Raw genomic sequence first — 25017 nt, forward strand, 5'->3', positions numbered from 1 at the left:
TACAACCCCACTACCACCATCATATTAGAGCCACAAAGGAGACTAGACATCTACCACATCTACCACTATCAGATTACAGCCATAAAGGAGACTAGACATCAACCACCACAAAACCACTATCAGATTAGAGCCATAAAGAAGACTAGACATCTACCACCCCACTACCACTATCAGATTAGAGCCATTAGGGAGTCTAGACATCTACCAGCCCACTACCACTATCAGATTAGAGCCATAAAGGAGACTAGACATCTACCAACCCACTACCACTATCAGATTAGAGCCACAAAGGAGACTAGACATCTACCACATCTACCACTATCAGATTAGAGCCATAAAGAAGAATAGACATCAACCACAACAAAACCACTATCAGATTAGAGACACAAGGGAGACTAGATATCAACGACCCCACTACCACTATAACATTAGAGCCATAAGGGAGACTAGAAATCTACCAACCCACAACCACAATCAGATTAGAGCCATAAGGGAGACTAGATATCTACGACCCCACTACCACTATCATATTAGAGCCACAAAGGAGACTAGACATCTACCATATCTACCACTATCAGATTAAAGCCATAAAGGAGACTAGACATCAACCACCACAAAACCACTATCAGATTAGAGACACAAGGGAGACTAGACATCTACCACCCCACTACCACTATCAGATTAGAGCCACAAGGGAGCCTAGACATCTACCACCCCACTACCACTATCAGATTAGAGCCATTAGGGAGTCTAGACATCTACCAGCCCACTACCACTATCAGATTAGAGCCATAAAGGAGACTAGACATCTACCAACCCACTACCACTATCAGATTAGAGCCATAAAGGAGACTAGACATCTACCACATCTACCACTATCAGATTACAGCCATAAAGGAGACTAGACATCTACCACATCTACCACTATCAGATTACAGCCATAAAGGAGACTAGACATCAACCACCACAAAACCACTATCAGATTAGAGCCATAAAGAAGACTAGACATCTACCACCCCACTACCACTATCAGATTAGAGCCATTAGGGAGTCTAGACATCTACCAGCCCACTACCACTATCAGATTAGAGCCATAAAGGAGACTAGACATCTACCAACCCACTACCACTATCAGATTAGAGCCACAAAGGAGACTAGACATCTACCACATCTACCACTATCAGATTAGAGCCATAAAGAAGACTAGACATCAACCACAACAAAACCACTATCAGATTAGAGACACAAGGGAGACTAGATATCAACGACCCCACTACCACTATAAGATTAGAGCCATAAGGGAGACTAGAAATCTACCAACCCACTACCACAATCAGATTAGAGTTATAAAGGAGACTAGAAATCTACCAACCCACTACCACTATCAGATTAGAGCCATAAGGGAGACTAGATATCTACGACCCCACTACCACCATCATATTAGAGCCACAAAGGAGACTAGACATCTACCATATCTACCACTATCAGATTAGAGCCATAAAGGAGACTAGACATCAACCACCACAAAACCACTATCAGATTAGAGACACAAGGGAGCCTAGACATCTATCACCCCACTACCACTATCAGATTAGAGTTATAAAGGAGACTAGACATCTACCAACCCACTACCACTATCAGATTAGAGCCACAAGGGAGCCTAGACATCTACCAGCCCACTACAACTATCAGATTAGAGCCACAAGGGAGACTAGACATCGACCACCTCACTACCACTATAAGATTAGAGCCATAAGGGAGACTAGAAATCTACCAACCCACTACCACTATCAGATTAGAGCCATAAAGGAGACTAGACATCTACCAACCCACTACCACTATCAGATTAGAGCCACAAAGGAGACTAGACATCTACCACATCTACCACTATCAGATTAGAGCCATAAAGAAGACTAGATATCAACCACAACAAAACCACTATCAGATTAGAGACACAAGGGAGACTAGATATCAACGACCCCACTACCACTATAAGATTAGAGCCATAAGGGAGACTAGAAATCTACCAACCAACTACCACAATCAGATTAGAGTTATAAAGGAGACTAGACATCTACCAACCCACTACCACTATCAGATTAGAGCCACAAGGGAGCCTAGACATCTACCAGCCCACTACAACTATCAGATTAGAGCCACAAGGGAGACTAGACATCGACCACCTCACTACCACTATAAGATTAGAGCCATAAGGGAGACTAGAAATCTACCAACCCACTACCACTATCAGGTTAGAGCCATAAAGGAGACTAGACATCTACCAGCCCACTACCACTATCAGATAGAGCCATAAAGGAGACTAGACATCAACCACCACAAAACCACTATCAGATTAGAGACACAAGGGAGCCTAGACATCTATCACCCCACTACCACTATCAGATTAGAGTTATAAAGGAGACTAGACATCTACCAACCCACTACCACTATCAGATTAGAGCCACAAGGGAGCCTAGACATCTACCAGCCCACTACAACTATCAGATTAGAGCCACAAGGGAGACTAGACATCGACCACCTCACTACCACTATAAGATTAGAGCCATAAGGGAGACTAGACATCTACCAACCCACTACCACTATCAGATTAGAGCCATAAGGGAGACTAGATATCTACGACCCCACTACCACCATCATATTAGAGCCACAAAGGAGACTAGACATCTACCATATCTACCACTATCAGATTACAGCCATAAAGGAGACTAGACATCAACCACCCCACTACATCTATCAGATTAGAGTTATAAAGGAGACTAGACATCTACCAGCCCACTACCACTATCAGATTAGAGCCACAAGGGAGACTAGACATCTACCAGCCCACTACCACTATCAGATTAGAGTCATAAGGGATACTAGATATCTACAACCCCACTACCACCATCATATTAGAGCCACAAAGGAGACTAGACATCTACCACATCTACCACTATCAGATTACAGCCATAAAGGAGACTAGACATCAACCACCACAAAACCACTATCAGATTAGAGCCATAAAGAAGACTAGACATCTACCACCCCACTACCACTATCAGATTAGAGCCAGTAGGGAGTCTAGACATCTACCAGCCCACTAACACTATCAGATTAGAGCCATAAAGGAGACTAGACATCTACCAACCCACTACCACTATCAGATTAGAGCCACAAAGGAGACTAGACATCTACCACATCTACCACTATCAGATTAGAGCCATAAAGAAGACTAGACATCAACCACAACAATACCACTATCAGATTAGAGACACAAGGGAGACTAGATATCAACAACCCCACTACCACTATAACATTAGAGCCATAAGGGAGACTAGAAATCTACCAACCCACAACCACAATCAGATTAGAGCCATAAGGGAGACTAGATATCTACGACCCCACTACCACTATCATATTAGAGCCACAAAGGAGACTAGACATCTACCATATCTACCACTATCAGATTAAAGCCATAAAGGAGACTAGACATCAACCACCACAAAACCACTATCAGATTAGAGACACAAGGGAGACTAGACATCTACCACCCCACTACCACTATCAGATTAGAGCCACAAGGGAGCCTAGACATCTACCACCCCACTACCACTATCAGATTAGAGCCATTAGGGAGTCTAGACATCTACCAGCCCACTACCACTATCAGATTAGAGCCATAAAGGAGACTAGACATCTACCAACCCACTACCACTATCAGATTAGAGCCACAAAGGAGACTAGAAATCTACCACATCTACCACTATCAGATTACAGCCATAAAGGAGACTAGACATCTACCACATCTACCACTATCAGATTACAGCCATAAAGGAGACTAGACATCAACCACCACAAAACCACTATCAGATTAGAGCCATAAAGAAGACTAGACATCTACCACCCCACTACCACTATCAGATTAGAGCCATTAGGGAGTCTAGACATCTACCAGCCCACTACCACTATCAGATTAGAGCCATAAAGGAGACTAGACATCTACCAACCCACTACCACTATCAGATTAGAGCCACAAAGGAGACTAGACATCTACCACATCTACCACTATCAGATTAGAGCCATAAAGAAGACTAGACATCAACCACAACAAAACCACTATCAGATTAGAGACACAAGGGAGACTAGATATCAACGACCCCACTACCACTATAAGATTAGAGCCATAAGGGAGACAAGAAATCTACCAACCAACTACCACAATCAGATTAGAGTTATAAAGGAGACTAGAAATCTACCAACCCACTACCACTATCAGATTAGAGCCATAAGGGAGACTAGATATCTACGACCCCACTACCACCATCATATTAGAGCCACAAAGGAGACTAGACATCTACCATATCTACCACTATCAGATTAGAGCCATAAAGGAGACTAGACATCAACCACCACAAAACCACTATCAGATTAGAGACACAAGGGAGCCTAGACATCTATCACCCCACTACCACTATCAGATTAGAGTTATAAAGGAGACTAGACATCTACCAACCCACTACCACTATCAGATTAGAGCCACAAGGGAGCCTAGACATCTACCAGCCCACTACAACTATCAGATTAGAGCCACAAGGGAGACTAGACATCGACCACCTCACTACCACTATAAGATTAGAGCCATAAGGGAGACTAGAAATCTACCAACCCACTACCACTATCAGATTAGAGCCATAAAGGAGACTAGACATCTACCAGCCCACTACCACTACCAGATTAGAGCCATAAAGGAGACTAGACATCTACCAACCCACTACCACTATCAGATTGGAGCCACAAAGGAGACTAGACATCTACCACATCTACCACTATCAGATTAGAGCCATAAAGAAGACTAGACATCAACCACAACAAAACCACTATCAGATTAGAGACACAAGGGAGACTAGATATCAACGACCCCACTACCACTATAAGATTAGAGCCATAAGGGAGACTAGAAATCTACCAACCCACTACCACAATCAGATTAGAGTTATAAAGGAGACTAGAAATCTACCAACCCACTACCACTATCAGATTAGAGCCATAAGGGAGACTAGATATCTACGACCCCACTACCACCATCATATTAGAGCCACAAAGGAGACTAGACATCTACCATATCTACCACTATCAGATTAGAGCCATAAAGGAGACTAGACATCAACCACCACAAAACCACTATCAGATTAGAGACACAAGGGAGCCTAGACATCTATCACCCCACTACCACTATCAGATTAGAGTTATAAAGGAGACTAGACATCTACCAACCCACTACCACTATCAGATTAGAGCCACAAGGGAGCCTAGACATCTACCAGCCCACTACAACTATCAGATTAGAGCCACAAGGGAGACTAGACATCGACCACCTCACTACCACTATAAGATTAGAGCCATAAGGGAGACTAGAAATCTACCAACCCACTACCACTATCAGGTTAGAGCCATAAAGGAGACTAGACATCTACCAGCCCACTACCACTATCAGATAGAGCCATAAAGGAGACTAGACATCAACCACCACAAAACCACTATCAGATTAGAGACACAAGGGAGCCTAGACATCTATCACCCCACTACCACTATCAGATTAGAGTTATAAAGGAGACTAGACATCTACCAACCCACTACCACTATCAGATTAGAGCCACAAGGGAGCCTAGACATCTACCAGCCCACTACAACTATCAGATTAGAGCCACAAGGGAGACTAGACATCGACCACCTCACTACCACTATAAGATTAGAGCCATAAGGGAGACTAGAAATCTACCAACCCACTACCACTATCAGATAAGAGCCATAAGGGAGACTAGATATCTACGACCCCACTACCACCATCATCTTAGAGCCACAAAGGAGACTAGACATCTACCACATCTACCACTATCAGATTACAGCCATAAAGGAGACTAGACATCAACCACCCCACTACATCTATCAGATTAGAGTTATAAAGGAGACTAGACATCTACCAGCCCACTACCACTATCAGATTAGAGCCACAAGGGAGACTAGACATCTACCAGCCCACTACCACTATCAGATTAGAGTCATAAGGGATACTAGATATCTACAACCCCACTACCACCATCATATTAGAGCCACAAAGGAGACTAGACATCTACCACATCTACCACTATCAGATTACAGCCATAAAGGAGACTAGACATCAACCACCACAAAACCACTATCAGATTAGAGCCATAAAGAAGACTAGACATCTACCACCCCACTACCACTATCAGATTAGAGCCAGTAGGGAGTCTAGACATCTACCAGCCCACTAACACTATCAGATTAGAGCCATAAAGGAGACTAGACATCTACCAACCCACTACCACTATCAGATTAGAGCCACAAAGGAGACTAGACATCTACCACATCTACCACTATCAGATTAGAGCCATAAAGAAGACTAGACATCAACCACAACAATACCACTATCAGATTAGAGACACAAGGGAGACTAGATATCAACAACCCCACTACCACTATAACATTAGAGCCATAAGGGAGACTAGAAATCTACCAACCCACAACCACAATCAGATTAGAGCCATAAGGGAGACTAGATATCTACGACCCCACTACCACTATCATATTAGAGCCACAAAGGAGACTAGACATCTACCATATCTACCACTATCAGATTAAAGCCATAAAGGAGACTAGACATCAACCACCACAAAACCACTATCAGATTAGAGACACAAGGGAGACTAGACATCTACCACCCCACTACCACTATCAGATTAGAGCCACAAGGGAGCCTAGACATCTACCACCCCACTACCACTATCAGATTAGAGTTATAAAGGGGACTAGACATCTACCAACCCACTACCACCATCATATTAGAGCCAAAAAGGAGACTAGACATCTACCACATCTACCACTATCAGATTACAGCCATAAAGGAGACTAGACATCTACCACATCTACCACTATCAGATTAGAGCCATAAAGGAGACTAGACATCAACCACCACAAAACCACTATCAGATTAGAGACACAAGGGAGCCTAGACATCTATCACCCCACTACCACTATCAGATTAGAGTTATAAAGGAGACTAGACATCTACCAACCCACTACCACTATCAGATTAGAGCCACAAGGGAGCCTAGACATCTACCAGCCCAATACAACTATCAGATTAGAGCCACAAGGGAGACTAGACATCGACCACCTCACTACCACTATAAGATTAGAGCCATAAGGGAGACTAGAAATCTACCAACCCACTACCACTATCAGATTAGAGCCATAAAGGAGACTAGACATCTACCAGCCCACTACCACTATCAGATTAGAGCCATAAAGGAGACTAGACATCTACCAACCCACTACCACTATCAGATTAGAGCCACAAAGGAGACTAGACATCTACCACATCTACCACTATCAGATTAGAGCCATTAAGAAGACTAGACATCAACCACAACAAAACCACTATCAGATTAGAGACACAAGGGAGCCTAGACATCTATCACCCCACTACCACTATCAGATTAGAGTTATAAAGGAGACTAGACATCTACCAACTCACTACCACTATCAGATTAGAGCCACAAGGGAGCCTAGACATCTACCAGCCCACTACAACTATCAGATTAGAGCCACAAGGGAGACTAGACATCGACCACCTCACTACCACTATAAGATTAGAGCCATAAGGGAGACTAGAAATCTACCAACCCACTACCACTATCAGATAAGAGCCATAAGGGAGACTAGATATCTACGACCCCACTACCACCATCATATTAGAGTCACAAAGGAGACTAGACATCTACCACATCTACCACTATCAGATTACAGCCATAAAGGAGACTAGACATCAACCACCCCACTACATCTATCAGATTAGAGTTATAAAGGAGACTAGACATCTACCAGCCCACTACCACTATCAGATTAGAGCCACAAGGGAGACTAGACATCTACCAGCCCACTACCACTATCAGATTAGAGTCATAAGGGATACTAGATATCTACAACCCCACTACCACCATCATATTAGAGCCACAAAGGAGACTAGACATCTACCACATCTACCACTATCAGATTACAGCCATAAAGGAGACTAGACATCAACCACCACAAAACCACTATCAGATTAGAGCCATAAAGAAGACTAGACATCTACCACGCCACTACCACTATCAGATTAGAGCCAGTAGGGAGTCTAGACATCTACCAGCCCACTAACACTATCAGATTAGAGCCATAAAGGAGACTAGACATCTACCAACCCACTACCACTATCAGATTAGAGCCACAAAGGAGACTAGACATCTACCACATCTACCACTATCAGATTAGAGCCATAAAGAAGACTAGACATCAACCACAACAATACCACTATCAGATTAGAGACACAAGGGAGACTAGATATCAACGACCCCACTACCACTATAACATTAGAGCCATAAGGGAGACTAGAAATCTACCAACCCACAACCACAATCAGATTAGAGCCATAAGGGAGACTAGATATCTACGACCCCACTACCACTATCATATTAGAGCCACAAAGGAGACTAGACATCTACCATATCTACCACTATCAGATTAAAGCCATAAAGGAGACTAGACATCAACCACCACAAAACCACTATCAGATTAGAGACACAAGGGAGACTAGACATCTACCACCCCACTACCACTATCAGATTAGAGCCACAAGGGAGCCTAGACATCTACCACCCCACTACCACTATCAGATTAGAGTTATAAAGGAGACTAGACATCTACCAACCCACTACCACCATCATATTAGAGCCAAAAAGGAGACTAGACATCTACCACATCTACCACTATCAGATTACAGCCATAAAGGAGACTAGACATCTACCACATCTACCACTATCAGATTAGAGCCATAAAGGAGACTAGACATCAACCACCACAAAACCACTATCAGATTAGAGACACAAGGGAGCCTAGACATCTATCACCCCACTACCACTATCAGATTAGAGTTATAAAGGAGACTAGACATCTACCAACCCACTACCACTATCAGATTAGAGCCACAAGGGAGCCTAGACATCTACCAGCCCACTACAACTATCAGATTAGAGCCACAAGGGAGACTAGACATCGACCACCTCACTACCACTATAAGATTAGAGCCATAAGGGAGACTAGAAATCTACCAACCCACTACCACTATCAGATTAGAGCCATAAAGGAGACTAGACATCTACCAGCCCACTACCACTATCAGATTAGAGCCATAAAGGAGACTAGACATCTACCAACCCACTACCACTATCAGATTAGAGCCACAAAGGAGACTAGACATCTACCACATCTACCACTATCAGATTAGAGCCATTAAGAAGACTAGACATCAACCACAACAAAACCACTATCAGATTAGAGACACAAGGGAGCCTAGACATCTATCACCCCACTACCACTATCAGATTAGATTTATAAAGGAGACTAGACATCTACCAACTCACTACCACTATCAGATTAGAGCCACAAGGGAGCCTAGACATCTACCAGCCCACTACAACTATCAGATTAGAGCCACAAGGGAGACTAGACATCGACCACCTCACTACCACTATAAGATTAGAGCCATAAGGGAGACTAGAAATCTACCAACCCACTACCACTATCAGATAAGAGCCATAAGGGAGACTAGATATCTACGACCCCACTACCACCATCATATTAGAGCCACAAAGGAGACTAGACATCTACCACATCTACCACTATCAGATTACAGCCATAAAGGAGACTAGACATCAACCACCCCACTACATCTATCAGATTAGAGTCATAAAGGAGACTAGACATCTACCAGCCCACTACCACTATCAGATTAGAGCCACAAGGGAGACTAGACATCTACCAGCCCACTACCACTATCAGATTAGAGTCATAAGGGATACTAGATATCTACAACCCCACTACCACCATCATATTAGAGCCACAAAGGAGACTAGACATCTACCACATCTACCACTATCAGATTACAGCCATAAAGGAGACTAGACATCAACCACCACAAAACCACTATCAGATTAGAGCCATAAAGAAGACTAGACATCTACCACCCCACTACCACTATCAGATTAGAGCCAGTAGGGAGTCTAGACATCTACCAGCCCACTAACACTATCAGATTAGAGCCATAAAGGAGACTAGACATCTACCAACCCACTACCACTATCAGATTAGAGCCAAAAAGGAGACTAGACATCTACCACATCTACCACTATCAGATTAGAGCCATAAAGAAGACTAGACATCAACCACAACAATACCACTATCAGATTAGAGACACAAGGGAGACTAGATATCAACGACCCCACTACCACTATAACATTAGAGCCATAAGGGAGACTAGAAATCTACCAACCCACAACCACAATCAGATTAGAGCCATAAGGGAGACTAGATATCTACGACCCCACTACCACTATCATATTAGAGCCACAAAGGAGACTAGACATCTACCATATCTACCACTATCAGATTAAAGCCATAAAGGAGACTAGACATCAACCACCACAAAACCACTATCAGATTAGAGACACAAGGGAGACTAGACATCTACCACCCCACTACCACTATCAGATTAGAGCCACAAGGGAGCCTAGACATCTACCACCCCACTACCACTATCAGATTAGAGTTATAAAGGAGACTAGACATCTACCAACCCACTACCACCATCATATTAGAGCCAAAAAGGAGACTAGACATCTACCACATCTACCACTATCAGATTACAGCCATAAAGGGAGACTAGACATCTACCACATCTACCACTATCAGATTAGAGCCATAAAGGAGACTAGACATCAACCACCACAAAACCACTATCAGATTAGAGACACAAGGGAGCCTAGACATCTATCACCCCACTACCACTATCAGATTAGAGTTATAAAGGAGACTAGACATCTACCAACCCACTACCACTATCAGATTAGAGCCACAAGGGAGCCTAGACATCTACCAGCCCACTACAACTATCAGATTAGAGCCACAAGGGAGACTAGACATCGACCACCTCACTACCACTATAAGATTAGAGCCATAAGGGAGACTAGAAATCTACCAACCCACTACCACTATCAGATTAGAGCCATAAAGGAGACTAGACATCTACCAGCCCACTACCACTATCAGATTAGAGCCATAAAGGAGACTAGACATCTACCAACCCACTACCACTATCAGATTAGAGCCACAAAGGAGACTAGACATCTACCACATCTACCACTATCAGATTAGAGCCATTAAGAAGACTAGACATCAACCACAACAAAACCACTATCAGATTAGAGACACAAGGGAGACTACATATCAACGACCCCACTACCACTATAAGATTAGAGCCATAAGGGAGACTAGAAATCGACCAACCCACTACCACAATCAGATTAGAGTTATAAAGGAGACTAGACATCGACCACCCCACTACCACTATCAGATAGAGCCATAAAGGAGACTAGACATCAACCACCACAAAACCACTATCAGATTAGAGACACAAGGGAGCCTAGACATCTATCACTCCACTACCACTATCAGATTAGAGTTATAAAGGAGACTAGACATCTACCAACCCACTACCACTATCAGATTAGAGCCACAAGGGAGCCTAGACATCGACCACCTCACTACCACTATAAGATTAGAGCCATAAGGGAGACTAGAAATCTACCAACCCACTACCACTATCAGATAAGAGCCATAAGGGAGACTAGATATCTACGACCCCACTACCACCATCATATTAGAGCCACAAAGGAGACTAGACATCTACCACATCTACCACTATCAGATTACAGCCATAAAGGAGACTAGACATCAACCACCCCACTACATCTATCAGATTAGAGTTATAAAGGAGACTAGACATCTACCAGCCCACTACCACTATCAGATTAGAGCCACAAGGGAGACTAGACATCTACCAGCCCACTACCACTATCAGATTAGAGTCATAAGGGATACTAGATATCTACAACCCCACTACCACCATCATATTAGAGCCACAAAGGAGACTAGACATCTACCACATCTACCACTATCAGATTACAGCCATAAAGGAGACTAGACATCAACCACCACAAAACCACTATCAGATTAGAGCCAAAAAGAAGACTAGACATCTACCACCCCACTACCACTATCAGATTAGAGCCATTAGGGAGTCTAGACATCTACCAACCCACTACCACTATCAGATTAGAGCCATAAAGGAGACTAGACATCTACCAACCCACTACCACTATCAGATTAGAGCCACAAAGGAGACTAGACATCTACCACATCTACCACTATCAGATTAGAGCCATAAAGAAGACTAGACATCAACCACAACAAAACCACTATCAGATTAGAGACACAAGGGAGACTAGATATCAACGACCCCACTACCACTATAACATTAGAGCCATAAGGGAGACTAGAAATCTACCAACCCACAACCACAATCAGATTAGAGCCATAAGGGAGACTAGATATCTACGACCCCACTACCACTATCATATTAGAGCCACAAAGGAGACTAGACATCTACCATATCTACCACTATCAGATTAAAGCCATAAAGGAGACTAGACATCAACCACCACAAAACCACTATCAGATTAGAGACACAAGGGAGACTAGACATCTACCACCCCACTACCACTATCAGATTAGAGCCACAAGGGAGCCTAGACATCTACCACCCCACTACCACTATCAGATTAGAGTTATAAAGGAGACTAGACATCTACCAACCCACTACCACCATCATATTAGAGCCAAAAAGGAGACTAGACATCTACCACATCTACCACTATCAGATTACAGCCATAAAGGAGACTAGACATCTACCACATCTAACACTATCAGATTACAGCCATAAAGGAGACTAGACATCAACCACCACAAAACCACTATCAGATTAGAGCCATAAAGAAGACTAGACATCTACCACCCCACTACCACTATCAGATTAGAGCCATTAGGGAGTCTAGACATCTACCAGCCCACTACCACTATCAGATTAGAGCCATAAAGGAGACTAGACATCGACCAACCCACTACCACTATCAGATTAGAGCCACAAAGGAGACTAGACATCTACCACATCTACCACTATCAGATTAGAGCCATAAAGAAGACTAGACATCAACCACAACAAAACCACTATCAGATTAGAGACACAAGGGAGACTAGATATCAACGACCCCACTACCACTATAAGATTAGAGCCATAAGGGAGACTAGAAATCTACCAACCCACTACCACTATCAGATAAGAGCCATAAGGGAGACTAGATATCTACGACCCCACTACCACCATCATATTAGAGCCACAAAGGAGACTAGACATCTACCACATCTACCACTATCAGATTACAGCCATAAAGGAGACTAGACATCAACCACCCCACTACATCTATCAGATTAGAGTTATAAAGGAGACTAGAAATCTACCAACCCACTACCACTATCAGATTAGAGCCATAAGGGAGACTAGATATCTACTACCCCACTACCACCATCATATTAGAGCCACAAAGGAGACTAGACATCTACCATATCTACCACTATCAGATTAGAGCCATAAAGGAGACTAGACATCAACCACCACAAAACCACTATCAGATTAGAGACACAAGGGAGCCTAGACATCTACCACCCCACTACCACTATCAGATTAGAGTTATAAAGGAGACTAGACATCTACCAACCCACTACCACTATCAGATTAGAGCCACAAGGGAGCCTAGACATCTACCAGCCCACTACAACTATCAGATTAGAGCCACAAGGGAGACTAGACATCGACCACCTCACTACCACTATAAGATTAGAGCCATAAGGGAGACTAGAAATCTACCAACCCACTACCACTATCAGATTAGAGCCATAAAGGAGACTAGACATCTACCAGCCCACTACCACTATCAGATTAGAGCCATAAAGGAGACTAGACATCTACCAACCCACTACCACTATCAGATTAGAGCCACAAAGGAGACTAGACATCTACCACATCTACCACTATCAGATTAGAGCCATAAAGAAGACTAGACATCAACCACAACAAAACCACTATCAGATTAGAGACACAAGGGAGACTAGATATCAACGAACCCACTACCACTATAAGATTAGAGCCATAAGGGAGACTAGAAATCTACCAACCAACTACCACAATCAGATTAGAGTTATAAAGGAGACTAGAAATCTACCAACCCACTACCACTATCAGATTAGAGCCATAAGGGAGACTAGATATCTACGACCCCACTACCACCATCATATTAGAGCCACAAAGGAGACTAGACATCTACCATATCTACCACTATCAGATTAGAGCCATAAAGGAGACTAGACATCAACCACCACAAAACCACTATCAGATTAGAGACACAAGGGAGCCTAGACATCTATCACCCCACTACCACTATCAGATTAGAGTTATAAAGGAGACTAGACATCTACCAACCCACTACCACTATCAGATTAGAGCCACAAGGGAGCCTAGACATCTACCAGCCCACTACAACTATCAGATTAGAGCCACAAGGGAGACTAGACATCGACCACCTCACTACCACTATAAGATTAGAGCCATAAGGGAGACTAGAAATCTACCAACCCACTACCACTATCAGATTAGAGCCATAAAGGAGACTAGACATCTACCAGCCCACTACCACTATCAGATTAGAGTTATAAAGGAGACTAGACATCTACCAACCCACTACCACTATCAGATTAGAGCCACAAAGGAGACTAGACATCTACCAACCCACTACCACTATCAGATTAGAGCCACAAAGGAGACTAGACATCTACCACATCTACCACTATCAGATTAGAGCCATAAAGAAGACTAGACATCAACCACAACAATACCACTATCAGATTAGAGACACAAGGGAGACTAGATATCAACGACCCCACTACCACTATAACATTAGAGCCATAAGGGAGACTAGAAATCTACCAACCCACAACCACAATCAGATTAGAGCCATAAGGGAGACTAGATATCTAGGACCCCACTACCACTATCATATTAGAGCCACAAAGGAGACTAGACATCTACCATATCTACCACTATCAGATTAAAGCCATAAAGGAGACTAGACATCAACCACCACAAAACCACTATCAGATTAGAGACACAAGGGAGACTAGACATCTACCACCCCACTACCACTATCAGATTAGAGCCACAAGGGAGCCTAGACATCTACCACCCCACTACCACTATCAGATTAGAGTTATAAAGGAGACTAGACATCTACCAACCCACTACCACCATCATATTAGAGCCAAAAAGGAGACTAGACATCTACCACATCTACCACTATCAGATTACAGCCATAAAGGGAGACTAGACATCTACCACATCTACCACTATCAGATTAGAGCCATAAAGGAGACTAGACATCAACCACCACAAAACCACTATCAGATTAGAGACACAAGGGAGCCTAGACATCTATCACCCCACTACCACTATCAGATTAGAGTTATAAAGGAGACTAGACATCTACCAACCCACTACCACTATCAGATTAGAGCCACAAGGGAGCCTAGACATCTACCAGCCCACTACAACTATCAGATTAGAGCCACAAGGGAGACTAGACATCGACCACCTCACTACCACTATAAGATTAGAGCCATAAGGGAGACTAGAAATCTACCAACCCACTACCACTATCAGATTAGAGCCATAAAGGAGACTAGACATCTACCAGCCCACTACCACTATCAGATTAGAGCCATAAAGGAGACTAGACATCTACCAACCCACTACCACTATCAGATTAGAGCCACAAAGGAGACTAGACATCTACCACATCTACCACTATCAGATTAGAGCCATTAAGAAGACTAGACATCAACCACAACAAAACCACTATCAGATTAGAGACACAAGGGAGACTACATATCAACGACCCCACTACCACTATAAGATTAGAGCCATAAGGGAGACTAGAAATCGACCAACCCACTACCACAATCAGATTAGAGTTATAAAGGAGACTAGACATCGACCACCCCACTACCACTATCAGATAGAGCCATAAAGGAGACTAGACATCAACCACCACAAAACCACTATCAGATTAGAGACACAAGGGAGCCTAGACATCTATCACTCCACTACCACTATCAGATTAGAGTTATAAAGGAGACTAGACATCTACCAACCCACTACCACTATCAGATTAGAGCCACAAGGGAGCCTAGACATCGACCACCTCACTACCACTATAAGATTAGAGCCATAAGGGAGACTAGAAATCTACCAACCCACTACCACTATCAGATAAGAGCCATAAGGGAGACTAGATATCTACGACCCCACTACCACCATCATATTAGAGCCACAAAGGAGACTAGACATCTACCACATCTACCACTATCAGATTACAGCCATAAAGGAGACTAGACATCAACCACCCCACTACATCTATCAGATTAGAGTTATAAAGGAGACTAGACATCTACCAGCCCACTACCACTATCAGATTAGAGCCACAAGGGAGACTAGACATCTACCAGCCCACTACCACTATCAGATTAGAGTCATAAGGGATACTAGATATCTACAACCCCACTACCACCATCATATTTGAGCCACAAAGGAGACTAGACATCTACCACATCTACCACTATCAGATTACAGCCATAAAGGAGACTAGACATCAACCACCACAAAACCACTATCAGATTAGAGCCAAAAAGAAGACTAGACATCTACCACCCCACTACCACTATCAGATTAGAGCCATTAGGGAGTCTAGACATCTACCAACCCACTACCACTATCAGATTAGAGCCATAAAGGAGACTAGACATCTACCAACCCACTACCACTATCAGATTAGAGCCACAAAGGAGACTAGACATCTACCACATCTACCACTATCAGATTAGAGCCATAAAGAAGACTAGACATCAACCACAACAAAACCACTATCAGATTAGAGACACAAGGGAGACTAGATATCAACGACCCCACTACCACTATAACATTAGAGCCATAAGGGAGACTAGAAATCTACCAACCCACAACCACAATCAGATTAGAGCCATAAGGGAGACTAGATATCTACGACCCCACTACCACTATCATATTAGAGCCACAAAGGAGACTAGACATCTACCATATCTACCACTATCAGATTAAAGCCATAAAGGAGACTAGACATCAACCACCACAAAACCACTATCAGATTAGAGACACAAGGGAGACTAGACATCTACCACCCCACTACCACTATCAGATTAGAGCCACAAGGGAGCCTAGACATCTACCACCCCACTACCACTATCAGATTAGAGTTATAAAGGAGACTAGACATCTACCAACCCACTACCACCATCATATTAGAGCCAAAAAGGAGACTAGACATCTACCACATCTACCACTATCAGATTACAGCCATAAAGGAGACTAGACATCTACCACATCTAACACTATCAGATTACAGCCATAAAGGAGACTAGACATCAACCACCACAAAACCACTATCAGATTAGAGCCATAAAGAAGACTAGACATCTACCACCCCACTACCACTATCAGATTAGAGCCATTAGGGAGTCTAGACATCTACCAGCCCACTACCACTATCAGATTAGAGCCATAAAGGAGACTAGACATCGACCAACCCACTACCACTATCAGATTAGAGCCACAAAGGAGACTAGACATCTACCACATCTACCACTATCAGATTAGAGCCATAAAGAAGACTAGACATCAACCACAACAAAACCACTATCAGATTAGAGACACAAGGGAGACTAGATATCAACGACCCCACTACCACTATAAGATTAGAGCCATAAGGGAGACTAGAAATCTACCAACCCACTACCACTATCAGATAAGAGCCATAAGGGAGACTAGATATCTACGACCCCACTACCACCATCATATTAGAGCCACAAAGGAGACTAGACATCTACCACATCTACCACTATCAGATTACAGCCATAAAGGAGACTAGACATCAACCACCCCACTACATCTATCAGATTAGAGTTATAAAGGAGACTAGAAATCTACCAACCCACTACCACTATCAGATTAGAGCCATAAGGGAGACTAGATATCTACGACCCCACTACCACCATCATATTAGAGCCACAAAGGAGACTAGACATCTACCATATCTACCACTATCAGATTAGAGCCATAAAGGAGACTAGACATCAACCACCACAAAACCACTATCAGATTAGAGACACAAGGGAGCCTAGACATCTATCACCCCACTACCACTATCAGATTAGAGTTATAAAGGAGACTAGACATCTACCAACCCACTACCACTATCAGATTAGAGCCACAAGGGAGCCTAGACATCTACCAGCCCACTACAACTATCAGATTAGAGCCACAAGGGAGACTAGACATCGACCACCTCACTACCACTATAAGATTAGAGCCATAAGGGAGACTAGAAATCTACCAACCCACTACCACTATCAGATTAGAGCCATAAAGGAGACTAGACATCTACCAGCCCACTACCACTATCAGATTAGAGCCATAAAGGAGACTAGACATCTACCAACCCACTACCACTATCAGATTAGAGCCACAAAGGAGACTAGACATCTACCACATCTACCACTATCAGATTAGAGCCATAAAGAAGACTAGACATCAACCACAACAAAACCACTATCAGATTAGAGACACAAGGGAGACTAGATATCAACGAACCCACTACCACTATAAGATTAGAGCCATAAGGGAGACTAGAAATCTACCAACCAACTACCACAATCAGATTAGAGTTATAAAGGAGACTAGAAATCTACCAACCCACTACCACTATCAGATTAGAGCCATAAGGGAGACTAGATATCTACGACCCCACTACCACCATCATATTAGAGCCGCAAAGGAGACTAGACATCTACCATATCTACCACTATCAGATTAGAGCCATAAAGGAGACTAGACATCAACCACCACAAAACCACTATCAGATTAGAGACACAAGGGAGCCTAGACATCTATCACCCCACTACCACTATCAGATTAGAGTTATAAAGGAGACTAGACATCTACCAACCCACTACCACTATCAGATTAGAGCCACAAGGGAGCCTAGACATCTACCAGCCCACTACAACTATCAGATTAGAGCCACAAGGGAGACTAGACATCGACCACCTCACTACCACTATAAGATTAGAGCCATAAGGGAGACTAGAAATCTACCAACCCACTACCACTATCAGATTAGAGCCGTAAAGGAGACTAGACATCTACCAGCCCACTACCACTATCAGATTAGAGCCATATGCCAGCAGCATACCACCCTGCATACCACTGCTGGCTTGCTTCTGAAGCTAAGCAGGGTTGGTCCTGGTCAGTCCCTGGATGGGAGACCAGGTGCTGCTGGAAGTGGTGTTGGAGGGCCAGTAGGAGGCACTCTTTCCTCTGGTCTAAACAAAGATCCCAATACCCCAGGGCAGTGATTGGGGACACTGCTCTGTGTAGGGTGCCGTCTTTCGGATGGGACGTTAAACGGGTGTCCTGACTCTCTGAGGTCATTAAAGATCCCATGGCACTTATCGTAAGAGTAGGGGTGTTAACCCCGGTGTCCTGGCTAAATTCCCAATCTGGCCCTCAACCATCACTGTCACCTAATAATCCCCAGTTTACAATTGGCTCATTCATCCCCCTCCTCTCCCCTGTAACTATTCCCCAGGTCGTTGCTGCAAATGAGAACGTGTTCTCAGTCAACTTACCTGGTAAAATAACGGTAAAATAAAAATAAAAAAATAAAAAAAATAAAGGAGACTAGACATCTACCAACCCACTACCACTATCAGATTAGAGCCACAAAGGAGACTAGACATCTACCACATCTACCACTATCAGATTAGAGCCATTAAGAAGACTAGACATCAACCACAACAAAACCACTATCAGATTAGAGACACAAGGGAGACTAGATATCAATGACCCCACTACCACTATAAGATTAGAGCCATAAGGGAGACTAGAAATCTACCAACCCACTACCACAATCAGATTAGGGTTATAAAGGAGACTAGACATCGACCACCCCACTACCACTATCAGATAGAGCCATAAAGGAGACTAGACATCAACCACCACAAAACCACTATCAGATTAGAGACACAAGGGAGCCTAGACATCTATCACCCCACTACCACTATCAGATTAGAGTTAAAGAAGGAGACTAGACATCTACCAACCCACTACCACTATCAGATTAGAGCCACAAGGGAGCCTAGACATCTACCAGCCCACTACAACTATCAGATTAGAGCCACAAGGGAGACTAGACATCGACCACCTCACTACCACTATAAGATTAGAGCCATAAGGGAGACTAGAAATCTACCAACCCACTACCACTATCAGATAAGAGCCATAAGGGAGACTAGATATCTACGACCCCACTACCACCATCATATTAGAGCCACAAAGGAGACTAGACATCTACCACATCTACCACTATCAGATTACAGCCATAAAGGAGACTAGACATCAACCACCCCACTACATCTATCAGATTAGAGTTATAAAGGACACTAGACATCTACCAGCCCACTACCACTATCAGATTAGAGCCACAAGGGAGACTAGACATCTACCAGCCCACTACCACTATCAGATTAGAGTCATAAGGGATACTAGATATCTACAACCCCACTACCACCATCATATTAGAGCCACAAAGGAGACTAGACATCTACCACATCTACTACTATCAGATTACAGCCATAAAGGAGACTAGACATCAACCACCACAAAACCACTATCAGATTAGAGCCATAAAGAAGACTAGACATCTACCACCCCACTACCACTATCAGATTAGAGCCAGTAGGGAGTCTAGACATCTACCAGCCCACTAACACTATCAGATTAGAGCCATAAAGGAGACTAGACATCTACCAACCCACTACCACTATCAGATTAGAGCCACAAAGGAGACTAGACATCTACCACATCTACCACTATCAGATTAGAGCCATAAAGAAGACTAGACATCAACCACAACAAAACCACTATCAGATTAGAGACACAAGGGAGCCTAGATATCAACGACCCCACTACCACTATAACATTAGAGCCATAAGGGTGACTAGAAATCTACCAACCCACAACCACAATCAGATTAGAGCCATAAGGGAGACTAGATATCTACGACCCCACTACCACTATCATATTAGAGCCACAAAGGAGACTAGACATCTACCATATCTACCACTATCAGATTAAAGCCATAAAGGAGACTAGACATCAACCACCACAAAACCACTATCAGATTAGAGACACAAGGGAGACTAGACATCTACCACCCCACTACCACTATAAGATTAGAGCCACAAGGGAGCCTAGACATCTACCACCCCACTACCACTATCAGATTAGAGTTATAAAGGAGACTAGACATCTACCAACCCACTACCACCATCATATTAGAGCCAAAAAGGAGACTAGACATCTACCACATCTACCACTATCAGATTACAGCCATAAAAGAGACTAGACATCTACCACATCTACCACTATCAGATTACAGCCATAAAGGAGACTAGACATCAACCACCACAAAACCACTATCAGATTAGAGCTATAAAGAAGACTAGACATCTACCACCCCACTACCACTATCAGATTAGAGCCATTAGGGAGTCTAGACATCTACCAGCCCACTACCACTATCAGATTAGAGCCATAAAGGAGACTAGACATCTACCAACCCACTACCACTATCAGATTAGAGCCATAAAGGAGACTAGACATCTACCAGCCCACTACCACTATCAGATTAGAGCCATAAAGGAGACTAGACATCAACCACCACAAAACCACTATCAGATTAGAGACACAAGGGAGACTAGACATCTACCACCCCACTACCACTATAAAATTAGAGCCACAAGGGAGCCTAGACATCTACCACCCCACTACCACTATCAGATTAGAGTTATAAAGGAGACTAGACATCTACCAACCAACTACCACAATCAGATTAGAGTTATAAAGGAGACTAGAAATCTACCAACCCACTACCACTATCAGATTAGAGCCATAAGGGAGACTAGATATCTACGACCCCACTACCACCATCATATTAGAGCCACAAAGGAGACTAGACATCTACCATATCTACCACTATCAGATTAGAGCCATAAAGGAGACTAGACATCAACCACCACAAAACCACTATCAGATTAGAGACACAAGGGAGCCTAGACATCTATCACCCCACTACCACTATCAGATTAGAGTTATAAAGGAGACTAGACATCTACCAACCCACTACCACTATCAGATTAGAGCCACAAGGGAGCCTAGACATCTACCAGCCCACTACAACTATCAGATTAGAGCCACAAGGGAGACTAGACATCGACCACCTCACTACCACTATAAGATTAGAGCCATAAGGGAGACTAGAAATCTACCAACCCACTACCACTATCAGATTAGAGCCATAAAGGAGACTAGACATCTACCAGCCCACTACCACTATCAGATTAGAGCCATAAAGGAGACTAGACATCTACCAACCCACTACCACTATCAGATTAGAGCCACAAAGGAGACTAGACATCTACCACATCTACCACTATCAGATTAGAGCCATAAAGAAGACTAGACATCAACCACAACAAAACCACTATCAGATTAGAGACACAAGGGAGACTAGATATCAACGACCCCACTACCACTATAAGATTAGAGCCATAAAGGAGACTAGAAATCTACCAACCCACTACCACAATCAGATTAGAGTTATAAAGGAGACATCGACCACCCCACTACCACTATCAGATAGAGCCATAAAGGAGACTAGACATCAACCACCACAAAACCACTATCAGATTAGAGACACAAGGGAGCCTAGACATCTATCACCCCACTACCACTATCAGATTAGAGTTTTAAAGGAGACTAGACATCTACCAACCCACTACCACTATCAGATTAGAGCCACAAGGGAGCCTAGACATCTACCAGCCCACTACAACTATCAGATTAGAGCCACAAGGGAGACTAGACATCGACCACCTCACTACCACTATAAGATTAGAGCCATAAGGGAGACTAGAAATCTACCAACCCACTACCACTATCAGATAAGAGCCATAAGGGAGACTAGATATCTACGACCCCACTACCACCATCATATTAGAGCCACAAAGGAGACTAGACATCTACCACATCTACCACTATCAGATTACAGCCATAAAGGAGACTAGACATCAACCACCCCACTACATCTATCAGATTAGAGTTATAAAGGAGACTAGACATCTACCAGCCCACTACCACTATCAGATTAGAGCCACAAGGGAGACTAGACATCTACCAGCCCACTACCACTATCAGATTAGAGTCATAAGGGATACTAGATATCTACAACCCCACTACCACCATCATATTAGAGCCACAAAGGAGACTAGACATCTACCACATCTACCACTATCAGATTACAGCCATAAAGGAGACTAGACATCAACCACCACAAAACCACTATCAGATTAGAGCCATAAAGAAGACTAGACATCTACCACCCCACTACCACTATCAGATTAGAGCCATTAGGGAGTCTAGACATCTACCAGCCCACTACCACTATCAGATTAGAGCCATAAAGGAGACTAGACATCTACCAACCCACTACCACTATCAGATTAGAGCCACAAAGGAGACTAGACATCTACCACATCTACCACTATCAGATTAGAGCCATAAAGAAGACTAGACATCAACCACAACAAAACCACTATCAGATTAGAGACACAAGGGAGACTAGATATCAACGACCCCACTACCACTATAACATTAGAGCCATAAGGGAGACTAGAAATCTACCAACCCACAACCACAATCAGATTAGAGCCATAAGGGAGACTAGATATCTACGACCCCACTACCACTATCATATTAGAGCCACAAAGGAGACTAGACATCTACCATATCTACCACTATCAGATTAAAGCCATAAAGGAGACTAGACATCAACCACCACAAAACCACTATCAGATTAGAGACACAAGGGAGACTAGACATCTACCACCCCACTACCACTATCAGATTAGAGCCACAAGGGAGACTAGACATCTACCAGCCCACTACCACTATCAGATTAGAGCCATAAGGGAGACTAGACATCTACCAGCCCACTACCACTATCAGATTAGAGCCATAAAGGAGACTAGACATCTACCAACCCACTACCACTATCAGATTAGAGCCACAAAGGAGACTAGACATCTACCACATCTACCACTATCAGATTACAGCCATAAAGGAGACTAGACATCTACCACATCTACCACTATCAGATTACAGCCATAAAGGAGACTAGACATCAACCACCACAAAACCACTATCAGATTAGAGCCATAAAGAAGACTAGACATCTACCACCCCACTACCACTATCAGATTAGAGCCATTAGGGAGTCTAGACATCTACCAGCCCACTACCACTATCAGATTAGAGCCATAAAGGAGACTAGACATCTACCAACCCACTACCACTATCAGATTAGAGCCACAAAGGAGACTAGACATCTACCACATCTACCACTATCAGATTAGAGCCATAAAGAAGACTAGACATCAACCACAACAAAACCACTATCAGATTAGAGACACAAGGGAGACTAGATATCAACGACCCCACTACCACTATAAGATTAGAGCCATAAGGGAGACTAGAAATCTACCAACCCACTACCACTATCAGATAAGAGCCATAAGGGAGACTAGATATCTACGACCCCACTACCACCATCATATTAGAGCCACAAAGGAGACTAGACATCTACCACATCTACCACTATCAGATTACAGCCATAAAGGAGACTAGACATCAACCACCCCACTACATCTATCAGATTAGAGTTATAAAGGAGACTAGACATCTACCAGCCCACTACCACTATCAGATTAGAGCCACAAGGGAGACTAGACATCTACCAGCCCACT

Source organism: Salvelinus alpinus, chromosome 24, assembly GCF_045679555.1.
Source record: "Salvelinus alpinus chromosome 24, SLU_Salpinus.1, whole genome shotgun sequence".
NCBI lineage: Eukaryota > Metazoa > Chordata > Actinopteri > Salmoniformes > Salmonidae > Salvelinus > Salvelinus alpinus.